The sequence below is a fragment of the Triticum dicoccoides genome, chromosome 7B (assembly GCF_002162155.2).
Source record: "Triticum dicoccoides isolate Atlit2015 ecotype Zavitan chromosome 7B, WEW_v2.0, whole genome shotgun sequence".
Lineage (NCBI taxonomy): Eukaryota > Viridiplantae > Streptophyta > Magnoliopsida > Poales > Poaceae > Triticum > Triticum dicoccoides.
The window spans coordinates 56,665,066-56,678,310 of record NC_041393.1 but is presented as its reverse complement, the minus strand read 5'-3'; positions in this window follow the sequence as shown (position 1 = coordinate 56,678,310).

Below are 13,245 nucleotides of genomic sequence, written 5' to 3'. Positions count from 1 at the left end.
TTAGGTTTTGTCACTTCGATTGTCGGAGAGGTATCTCTGGGCCCTCTCGGTAATGCACATCACTATAAGCCTTGCAAGCAATGTGACTAATGAGTTAGTTGCGAGATGATGTATTACAGAACGAGTAAAGAGACTTGCCGATAACGAGATTGAACTAGGTATTAGATACCGACGATCAAATCTCGGGCAAGTAACATACCGATGACAAAGGGAACAACGTATGTTGTTATGTGGTTTGACCGATAAAGATCTTCGTAGAATTTGTAGGAGCCAATATGAGCATCCAGGTTCTGCTATTGGTTATTGACCGGAAACGGTTCTCGGTCATGTCTACATAGTTCTCGAACCCGTAGGGTCCGCATGCTTAAGGTTTCGATGACAGTTATATTATGAGTTTATGAGTTTTGATGTACCGAAGGAGTTCGGAGTCCCTGATGAGATCGGGGACATGACGAGGAGTCTTGAAATGGTCAAGACGTAAAGATCGATATATTGGACAACTATATTTGGAGTTCGGAAAGGTTCCGAGTCATTCGGGTATTTTTCGGAGTACCGGAGAGTTACGGGAATTCGCCGAGGAGTATATGGACCTTATTGGGCCATACGGGAATAGAGGAGAGAGGCCAAAAGGAAGGAGGCCTGCGCCCCCCCCCCTCTAGTCCGAATTGGACAAGGGGAGCAGCCCCCTTTTCCTTCTCCCTCTCCTCCTCTTTCCTTCTCTCCTACTCCAACAAGGAAAGGAGGAGTCCTACTCCCGGTGGGTGTAGGACTCCCCCCTTGGCGCGCCTCCTCCCTAGGCCGACCGCCTCCCCCCTTGCTCCTTTATATACGGGGGCAGGGGGGCACCCAGAGACACAACAACAATTGATCTCTTGATCTCTTAGCCGTGTGCGGTGCCCCCCTCCACCATAGTCCTCCTCGATAATGTTGTAGCGGTGCTTAGGCGAAGCCCTGCGACGGTAGAACATCAAGATCGTCACCACGCCGTCGTGCTGACGGAACTCTCCCTCGACACTTGGTTGGATCGGAGTTCGAGGGACGTCATCGAGCTGAACGTGTGCTAGAACTCGGAGGTGCCGTAGTTTCGGTGCTTGATCGGTCGGGCCGTGAAGACGTATGACTACATCAACCGCGTTGTGCTAACGCTTTCGCTTATGGTCTACGAGGATACGTGGACAACACTCTCCCCTCTCATTGCTATGCATCACCATGATCTTGCGTGTGCGTAGGAAATTTTTGAAATTACTACGTTTCCCAACAAGGAAAACGCTACTGCTAAAGCGCTTAGCAGTAACACTAGTATGGAAAGCGCTACTACTATGTAGGTATAGCAGTAGTGTGTGTCAACACGTGCTGCTGCTAAACGTTAGCTGTAGCGCCTTATCAGTAGCGCGGATACCCGCGCTACTGATACACCAAATAGTCGCGCTACTGGTAGGCTTTTCCTTAGTAATGGTGACCTCTCCCTTGAGGTGTCATCCCTGTCGCTTGTCACTCATCCTCATACGTACGAGCAACCTTTCAAACTTCATAGGTGGGGTGATCTTCACTACCACCAGTAACCCGTTTAATGCATAAGATCACATCAAATGAGGTTGATAAATGCTTTTTCGTATATGTTCTAAGTATAAAATTATAAGAAAATAAGGTAATCATTTCATTTTTTTTATCATTTCATTTTTTTCTTTGTGGGCATTTGTCATGGTGTTGTCATAACTGACTATTTTTTTGTCACACGATAGGCTGATTTGGGGGAGAGTCGTAGATAGGACGGTTTCTCGTGCCGCTGCCAACGTCATCTGAGAAATTTAGGTCCCCTCGCCTCCGGCCGCTATCTTGGTGCTGAGAGCTGGGGGGACGTCGGATCTTTAGACCTTTATGCTATTCGTCAATGCCTAGTGATCATCATAGTTATGTGACAATACATTTTCTCTCGTTCTTTTGGCGGTTCCATGAGGTTAGAGAGTTTTCTGTCCTCGCATATCCGATTATTCGGATCTGATTAGTTTATGTTGATTCTTTGTGGAGGTGAAATCTTTCATCGACACCATGGTGAGGATATAGTGATTCGACGACCTACACTTCTAGGGGGTCATCCCCGGCCCAAGTACATTCATGAATCAAGGCTTTCCATCTTTTTGGATGGGCGACTCAAGACGCTTTCAAAAACCATTATTGGTAATGTTCGTGCAGGTGAAAGAGTGACAACATCGTTGCTTCAGTCCAATAGCAGCATATTTACCAAAGTCTTTGGACTATTTCTTCGAGCATATTTACCGAAATCTTTTAACGAACTAGTTTTCTTGCCAACTAAACATCAATGTCTGTGCAACTACACTACATTGCCGTGCCAACTGAACATATGTGTGTGCCAATAGTCGTGCCAACTAAACATCAATGTGTGTGCAACTAGACTACATTGTTGCGCCAACTGAGTGTTGGGAAACATAGTAATTTCAAAAAAAAATCCTACGCACACGCAAGATAATGGTGATGCATAGCAACGAGAGGGGGAGTGTATCTTCATACCCTTGCAGATCGCTAAGCGGAAGCGTTTATCAACACGGTTGATGTAGTCGTACGTCTACACGATCCGACCGATCCAAGTACCGAATGCACGGCACCTCCGAGTTCTGCACACGTGTAGCTTGATGACGTCCTCGCCTTCTCGATCCAGCAAGAAGGGCGAAGTAGTAGATGAGTTCCGGCATCACGACAGCGTGGTGACAGTGTTGGTGAAGAACAATCTCCGCAGGGCTTTGCCTAAGCACTACGGAAACTATGACGGAGGATAAACTAGAGGGGACGGGGTTGCCGGCACACGACTTGGTGTTTCTTTGGTGCTAGCCCTGCCCCTCTATTTATATGTTGAGCCTTGGGGTCGAAACTTGGAGAAAAAGCCTCCACAAAGTCGGTTTCACCCGAAAGGCAAGAGTCCTTCTCGGACTCCAGGGCGAGACGCCAGGGTTCCTGGCGTCTAGACCCAGACGCCAGGGACCCTGGCGTCTGGCCCCTGGACTCCGCAAAACCTCCTTTTGCACTTTGCAAAACCTTGTGGGCTTTCCCCTTTGGCCCAAATAACGTGTTCTCGTACCCAAACATTTCGGGAAACATCCGGAACCCCTTTCGGTGAATTCCAGAACCCTTCCGAAGACCAAACAACATTATCCCATATATTAAACTTTATCTCCAGACTATTCTGGAGTTCCTCGTCATGTTCATGATCTCATTCGGGACTCCGAACAACATTCGGTTACCAACATACATAACTCATATAATACTATACTGTCAACGAACATTAAGCGTGCGGACCCTACGGGTTTGAGAACTATGTAGACATGACCGAGATATCTCTCTGGTCAATAATCAATAGCGGAACCTGGATGCCCATATTGGCTCCTACATATTCTACGAAGATCTTTATTGGTCAAACCGCATAACAACATACGTTATTCCCTTTGTCATCAGTATGTTACTTGCCCGAGATTCGATCATCGGTATCTCAATACCTAGTTCAATCTCGTTACCGGCAAGTCTCTTTACTCGTTTCGTAATACATCATCCCGCAACTAACTTATTAGTTGCAATGCTTGCAAGGCTTATAGTGAAGTGCATTACCGAGTGGGCCCAGAGATACCTCTCCGACAATCGGAGTGACAAATCCTAATCTCGAAATACGCCAACCAAACAAGTACCTTCGGAGACACCTGTAGAGCACCTTTATAATCACCCAGTTACGTTGTGACGTTTGGTAGCACACAAAGTGTTCCTCCGGTAAACGGGAGTTGCATAATCTCATAGTCATAGGAACATGTATAAGTCATGAATAAAGCAATAGCAACATACTAAACGATCAAGTGCTAAGCTAACAGAATGGGTCAAGTCAATCACATCATTCTCCTAATGATGTGATCTTGTTAATCAAATGACAACTCATGTCTATGGTTAGGAAACTTAACCATCTTTGGTTAACGAGCTAGTCAAGTAGAGGCATACTAGTGACACTATGTTTGTCTATGTATTCACACATGTATTATGTTTCCGGTTAATAAAATTCTAGCATGAATAATAAACATTGATCATGAAATAAGGAAATAAATAATAACTTTATTATTGCCTCTAGGGCATATTTCCTTCAGCCTCCCACTTTCACTAGAGTCAATAATCTAGTTCACATCGCCATGTGATTTAACACCAATATTCATATCTGTATATGATTAACACCCATAGTTTACATCGTCATGTGACCAACACCCAAAGGGTTTACTAGAGTCAATAATCTAGTTCACATTGCTATGTGATTAACACCCAAAGAGTACTAAGGTGTGATCATGTTTTGCTCATGAGAGAAGTTTAGTCAAGGGGTGTGTCACATTCAGAGCAGTACGTATTTTGCAAAATATTCTATGTCTACAATGCTCTATACGGAGCTACTCTAGCTAATTGCTCCCACTTTCAATATGTATCTAGATTAAGACTTAGAGTCATCTGGATTAGTGTCAAAACTTGCATCGACGTAACCCTTTACGAAGAACCTCTTGTCACCTTCATAATCGAGAAACATATCATTATTCCACCAAGGATAATTTTGACCAATGTCCAGTGATCTACTCCTAGATCACTATTGTACTCCCTTGCCAAACCAGGGCAGAGTATACAATAGGCCTAGTCCATGGCATACTTTTATAGAACCTATGACTAAGGCATAGGGAATGACTTTCATTCTCTTTCTATTTTCTGCCGTGGTCGGGATTTGAGTCTTACTCGATTTCACACCTTTGCAACACAGGCAAGAACTCTTTCTTTGACTGTTCCATTTTGAACTACTTCAAAATCTTGTCAAGGTATGTACTCATTGAAAATCTTATCAAGCGTCTTGATCTATCTCAATAGATCTTTATGCTCAATATGTAAGTAGCTTTACTGAGGTCTTTCTTTTAAAGAACTCCTTTCAAACACTTACTTTTGCTTTCTAGAAAATTCTACATTATTTCCGATCAACAATATGTCATTCACATATACTTATCAGAAAGGCTGTAGTGCTCCCACTCACTTTCTTGTAAATACAGGCCTTTCCAAAAGTCTGCATAAAACCATATGCTTTGAGGAACTCATCAAAGCGTATATTCCAACTCTGAGATGCTTGCACCAGTCCATTGATGGATTGTTGGAGCTTGCACACTTTGTTAGCACCTTTAGGATTGACAAAACCTTCTGGTTGCATCATATACAACTCTTCTTTAATAAATCCATTAAGGAATGCAGCTTTGACATCCATTTGCCAGATTTCATAAAATGTGGCAATTGCTAACATGATTCAGACAGACTTAAGCATCGATACGAGTGAGAAAATCTCATCGTATTCAACACCTTGAACTTATCGAAAACCTTTCGCAACAAGTCGAGCTTAGTAGATAGTAACATTACTATCAGTGTCCGTCTTCCTCTTGAAGATCCATTTATTTAACATGGCTTGCTAATCATTGAGCAAGTCAATCAAAGTCCATACTTGTTCTCATACATGGATCCTATCTCAAATTTTATGGCTTCGAGCCATTTGCGGAATCTGGGCTCATCATTGCTTCCTCATAGTTCGTAGGTTCATCATGGTCTAGTAACATGACTTCCAGAACCGTACCACTCTGGTGCTGATCTTACTCTAGAAGACCTACGAGGTTTGGTAGCAACTTGATCTGAAGTTTCATGATCATCATCATTAACTTACTCACTAATTGGTGTAGGAATCACTGGAACTGATTTATGTGATGAACTACTTTCCAATAAGGGAGAAGGTACAACTACCTCATCAAGTTCTACTTTCCTCCCACTCACTTCTTTCGAGAGAAACTCCTTCTCTAGAAAGGATCCATCTTAGCAATGAATAACTTGCCTTCGGATCTGTGATAGAAGGTGTACCCAATAGTTACCTTTGGGTATTCTATGAAGACACACTTCTCCAATTTGGGTTCGAGCTTATCAGGTTGACACTTTTTCACATAAGCATCGCAGCCCCAAACTTTAAGAAACGACAACTTTGGTTTCTTGCTAAACCACAGTTCATAAGGCGTCGTCTCAACGGATTTCGATGATGCCCTATTTAGAGTGAATGCAACTGTCTCTAATGCATAATCCCAAAACGATAGTGGCAAATCGGTAAGATACATCATAGATCGCATCATATCCAATAAAGTAAGGTTACGACGTTCGGACACACCATAATGATGTGGTGTTCCAGGTGGTGTGAACTGTGAAACTATTCCACATTGTTTTATCTGAAGGCCAAACTCGTAACTGAAATATTCTTCTCCACGATCAGATTGTAGAAACTTTATTTTTTTTGTTACGATGATTCTTCACTTCACTCTGAATTTCTTTGAACATTTCAAATGTTTCAGACTTGTGTTTCATTAAGTAGATATACCCATATCTGCTGAAATCATCTGTGAAGGTCAGAAAATAATGATACTCACCACGAGCATCAACACTCATTGGATCGCATACATCGGTATGTATTATTTCCAATAAATTAGTAGCTCGTTCCATTGTTCCAAAGAACGGAGTTTTAGTCATCTTGCCCAAAAGGCACGGTTCGCAAGCGTCAAATGATTCATAATCAAGTGATTCCAAAAACCCATCAGCATGGAGTTTCTTCATGCGCTTTACATTGATATGACCCAAACGGCAGTGCCACAAATAAGTTGCACTATCATTATCAACTTTGCATCTTTTGGCATCAATATTATGATTATGTGTATCACTAGGATCGAGATCCAACAAACTATTTTCATTGGGTGTATGACCATCGAAGGCTTTATTCATGTAAACAGGATAACAATTATTCTCTGACTTTAAATGAATAACCATATTGCAATAAACATGATCAAATCATATTCATGCTCAACGCAAACGCCAAATAACATTTATTTAGGTTTAACACTAATACCGAAAGTATAGGGAGTGTGCGATGATGATCATATCAATCTTGGAACCACTTCCAACATACATCATCACTTCACCCTCAACTAGTCTCTGTTTATTCTGTAACTTTCGAGTTACTGATTTTTAGCAACCGAACAAGTATCAAATACCCAGGGGCTACTATAAACACTAGTAAGGTACACATCAATAACCTATATATCAAATATACCCTTGTTCACTTTGCCATCCTTCTTATCCACCAAATATTCATGGTATTTCTGCTTCCAGTGACCATTTCCTTTGCAATAGAAGCACTTAGTTTCAGGCTTTGGTCCAGCTTTGGGCTTCTTCACGGGAGTGACAACTTGCTTGCCATTCTACTTGAAGTTCCCTTTCTTTTCCTTTGCCCTTTTCTTGAAACTAGTGATCTTGTTTAATCATCAACACTTGATGCTTTTTTCTTGATTTCTACCTTCGTTGATTTCAGCATCACGAAGAGCTCGGGAATCGTTTGTGTCATCCCTTGCATACTATAGTTCATCATGAAGTTCTAGTAACTTAGTGATGGTGACTAGAGAACTCTATCAATCACTATCTTATCTGGAAGATTAACTCCCACTTGATTCAAGTGATTGTAGTACATAGACAATCTAAGCACTTTTCTCACTAGTTGAGCAATTCTCCTCCATCTTTTAGGCGAAGTATACTGTCAGAGGTCTCATACCTCTTGACATGGGCATGAGTCTGAAATATCAATTTCATCTCATGGAACATCTCATATGTTCCGTGACATTTCAAAAATGTTTTTGTAGTCCCTGTTCTAAGCCATAAAGCATGGTGCACAAAACTATCAAGTAGTCATCATATTGAGCTAGCCAAACGTTCATAACATCTGCATCCGCTCCTGCAATAGGTCTGTCACCTAGCGGTGCATCAAGGACATAATTCTTCTGTGCAGCAATGAGGATAAACCTCAGATCACGGACCAAGTCCGCGTCATTGCTACTAACATCTTTCAACTAAGTTTTCTCTAGGAACACATATAAAAACATAGGGAAGCAACAACGCGAGTTATTGATCTACAACATAATTTGCAAAATACTACCAGGACCAAGTTCATGATAAATTAAAGTTCAATTAATCATATTACTTAAGAACTCCCACTTAGATAGACATCCCTCTAATCATCTAAGTGATCACGTGATCCAAATCAACTAAACCATGTCCGATCATCACGTGAGATGGAGTAGTTTTCAATGGTGAACATAACTATGTTGATCATATCTACTAGATGATTCACGCTCGATCTTTCAGTCTCAGTGTTCCGAGGACATATCTGTATATGCTAAGCTCGTCAAGTTTAACCTGAGTATTCCGCGTGTGCAACTGTTTTGCACCCGTTGTATTTGAACATAGAGCCTATCACACCCGATCATCACGTGGTGTCTCAGCATGAAGAACTTTCGCAACGGTGCATACTCAGGAAGAACACATATACCTTGAAATTTAGTGAGAGATCATCTTATAATGCTATCGTCAATCAAAACAGAATAAGATGTATAAAAGATAAACATCACATGCAATCAAAATATGTGACATGATATGGCCATCATCATCTTGTGCCTTTGATCTCCATCTCCAAAGCATCGTCATGATCTCCATCGTCATCGGCATCACACCATGATCTTCATCATCTTGATCTATATCAATGTGTCGTCACATGGTCGTCTTGCCAACTATTGCTCTTGCAACTATTGCTATCGCATAGCGATAAAGTAAAGCAATTATTTGGTGCTTGCATCTTATGCAACAAAGAGACAACCATAAGGCTTCAGCCAGTTGCCGATAACTTCAACAAAACATGATCATCTCATACAATAAAATATAGCATCACGTCTTGACCATATCACATCACAACTCTATTGGAAAAGGCAGTGCCTAGGAGGCGCTTAGGCACGCCTAGGCGCTAGGCAATGGCCAAACGCCTCGCCTAGGGCATAAATGGAGGTCTAGGCAGGGCAAGCAAGGAATTGCCTACCCAAGCAGGAAATCATGCCATATAGTGCACTGATATGCCAAACGGGTTATATTGCAATGGCAGTGGATGGTAATTAACTTATTTGTATGCCCTAAACTAATATCAACACCCATATAATAATAAAAAATACACTACGAGTAAAAACTATATTACCGCCTAGGCCGCGCCTAGGGCACTTAGGCACCGCCTAGGCACTAGGCGAAGGCCAACCGCCTCGCTTACGCCTACCGCTTTTTCCAACCTTGCATCACAACATGCCCTGCAAAAACAAGTTAGACGTCCTCTACTTTGTTGTTGCAAGTTTTACGTGGCTGCTACAGGCTGAGCAAGAACCGTTCTAACCTACGCATCAAAACCACAACGATAGTTCGTCAAGTTAGTGTTGTTTTAACCTTCTTAAGGACCGGGCGTAGCCACACTCGGTTCAACTAAAGTTGGAGAAACTGACACCCGCCAGCCACCTATGTGCAAAGCACGTCGGTAGAACCAGTCTCGCGTAAGCATACGCGTAATGTTGGTCCGGGCCGCTTCATCGAACAATACCGTCGAACCAAAGTATGACATGCTGGTAAGCAGTATGACTTGTATCGCCCACAACTCACTTGTGTTCTACTTGTGCATATAACATCTACGCATAAAACCAGGCTCGGATGCCACTGTTGGGAAACGTAGTAATTTCAAAAAAATTCCTATGCACACGCAAGATCATGGTGATGCATAGCAACGAGAGGGGGAGTGTGTCTTCATACCCTTGAAGATCGCTAAGCGAAAGCGTTTATCAACGCGGTTGATGTAGTCGTACGTCTTCACGATCCGACCGATCCAAGTACCGAACGCACGGCACCTCCGAGTTCTGCACACGTTCAGCTCGATGACGTCCTCGCCTTCTCGATCCAGCAAGACGGGCGAAGTAGTAGATGAGTTCCGGCAGCACGACGGTGTTGTGGAGGTGTTGGTGAAGAACAATCTCCGTCGGGCTTCGCCTAAGCACTACAGAAACTATGACGGAGGATAAACTAGAGGGGACGGGGTTGCTGGCACACGACTTGGTGTTTCTTGATGTGTCTTTGGTGCTAGCCCTTCCCTCTATTTATATGTTGAGCCTTGGGGTCGAAACTTGGAGTAAAAGCCTCCACAAAGTCGGTTTCACCCGAAAGGCAAGAGTCCTTCTCGGACTCCAGGGCCAGACGCCAGGGTTCCTGGCGTCTGGACCCAGACGCCAGGGACCATGGCGTCTGGCCCTTGGACTCCACAAAACTTCCTTTTGCACTTTCCAAAACCTTGTGGGCTTTCCCCTTTGGCCCAAATAACGTGTTCTCGTACCCAAACATTTTGGGAAACATCCGGAACCACTTCTGGTGAATTCCGGAACCCTTCCGGAGACCAAACAACATTATTCCATATATTAAACTTTATTTTCGGACTATGCTAGAGTACCTCGTCATGTTCGTGATCTCATTCGGGACTCCGAACAACATTCGGTTACCAACATACATAACTCATATAATACTATATCATCAACGAATGTTAAGCGTGCGGACCCTACGGGTTCAAGAACTATGTAGACACGACCGAGACATCTCTCTGGTCAATAACCAATAGCGGAACCTGGATGCCCATATTGGCTCCTACATATTCTATGAAGATCTTTATCGGTCAAAGCGCATAACAACATACGTTGTTTCGTCTGTCATCGGTATGTTACTTGCCCGAGATTCGATCGTCGGTATCTCAATACCTAGTTCAAACTCGTTACCGGCAAGTCTCTTTACTCGTTTCGTAATACATCATCCCGCAACTAACTTATTAGTTGCAATGCTTGCAAGGCTTATAGTGATGTGCATTACCGAGTGGGCCCAGAGATACCTCTCCGACAATCGGAGTGACAAATCCTAATCTCGAAATACGCCAACCCAACAAGTACCTTCGGAGACACCTATAGAGCACCTTTATAATCACCCAGTTATGTTGTGACGTTTGGTAGCACACAAAGTGTTCCTCCGGTAAACGGGAGTTGCATAATCTCATAGTCATAGGAACATGTATAAGTCATGAATAAAGCAATAGCAACATACTAAATGATCAAGTGCTAAGCTAACGGAATGGGTCAAGTCAATCACATCATTCTCCTAATGATGTGATCTCGTTAATCAAATGACAACTCATGTCTATGGTTAGGAAACTTAACCATCTTTGGTTAACGAGCTAGTCAAGTAGAGGCATACTAGTGACACTATGTTTGTCTATGTATTCACACATGTATTATGTTTCCGGTTAATAAAATTCTAGCATGAATAATAAACATTTATCATGAAATAAGGAAATAAATAATAACTTTATTATTGCCTCTAGGGCATATTTCCTTCACTAAGCATGTTTCTGCCAATAGTCCTGCCAACTAAATATCGATGTGTGTGCAACTAGACTACATTACAAGCCAACTAAGTATATGTGTGTGCAACTAGACTACATTAAAAGCCAACTAAGTATATGTGTGTGCAACTAGTCTTCCTGCCAACTAAACATCAATGTGTGTGCAACTAGACTATATTATAAGCCAACTAAACATCAATGTGCGAGCAATTAGACTACATTACAAGCTATGACAATTCATATGCGACTATGCGAACCAGATTGTGCAAGTCTGTGGGCATGCATGTGCCAACTAGGACTACTATGTGTGAAACTACAACTACTGTGGATGCAGCTCCAAAAAGCTGGATTTGAAAAAAAATGCACCATGCAGTACTAAAGTTGCACAAAGCAGTACTGAAGTTGCACAATATAGCGCCAAAGTTGGTATCAAAAAAATTCGTCGAAACATACCCATGCGGGATCTAGTTTTAAAGATCTCGTCGCAAAGAATTCAACAGTGAAGACGAATCTGAATTCCGACGCGTGGTTTGAAAGATATGACTTATTAAAAATTTGGAAAACCAAAATAATTGTATGTGAAGCTGTTTCTTCCAAATCGGACTAACCAGTGTGAACACATTAAATACTAATAACGACATGCAGTAGCAGACAAAAAACAACTCATGCATGGCTAGGAAGCCTGTCCGCTTGTTGTCTCCAAATAGTGCGTATGCACTTTTTAGATTTTAGGTTACTTTATAGGTAAACGTTTGCATCCGGTCGACCGGCCGAGTTTCGGCCGGTCGCACCGCTCACTCTGCGATTCGCTCATCTGCACGTGGTCCACCACTGAACGTCTGCCTCTCTTTACCTTATCTCTTTAGAGCAAACGGGATCCACTCATTCTTCCGCTCGTGCACAAGTGCATCTCCTCTGCACAGCGAGCTGCGCTCTCTCCCCTCTTCCTCTCTGTAGATGCTCGCCCTTCCTCGCCGGCGACAAGCTATGCCGGCCGGCCATGGCCACCACCCACTTCTGTTTTCTTTTCCATCCCATGGTGGTCGTGGCTGCCCCCATCCCCCTTTTCCCCACTGCAAACAAGTGCTGCAAAACCAACGCTTAACAGTGCTGACGGCGGCGGCGACAAGTGTTTGAGACCCGCGACGGCCGGTGTTGGGTACCCCGGCGACAAGTGGTGGAGATCCGGCGTTTTATTTTTTTGCTGGAAGCAGCCCTAATTTTTGTTGTCATCGTCTTCTTCTTTTGCTGGAACCAACCAATTCGTTTTTGCTACCACTTTTGTTTCTTTGTTGGAATCAGTGTATCAATTTTTTGTTTCCACCATCTTCGATTTTTGCTAGAACCAATCCAAAATTTTGCTATCATGTTTCAGCAAGATTTTTCCTGGATCGGTGAGATGTTTCGTTGAGACCGTCGGCAGGGACGGCATGTATTCCAGTCGATTTGCTGGCACCGTCTTTTTGGTTGCTACAACCGACAAGTTTTCTTGCTGGATTGGCGAGATGTTTCGTTGTGACGACGATGGCGCATGTTTTTCTGTCGGAAACGACAATGTTTTTTGCTGGAACCGTGTTATTTTTTGCTACCACACAATTTTTTATTTTGCTGGAACCAACACCAAATTGTTGCCTTTTTGCTACTACTGGCGCTTTGATTTGCTGGAACCGGCTCCAATTTTTGCTACTACGGGCGTTTTTGTGTTGCTGGGACAACAACCATATTTTTCATTGTTTGCTACCAATTGTGTTTTGGTTTGCTGGAACCATCTCTATTTTTTGCTACCAACTGCGTTTTGATTTGCTGGAACCATCTATGTTTTTTGCTACCACTGCGAGCCATGGCGTTGTCGCCATTGATTCTGCTAGGGGCGAGGTGGTGGGAAACACTAGCGAGGGGCGGGGTGGGCGGCTACT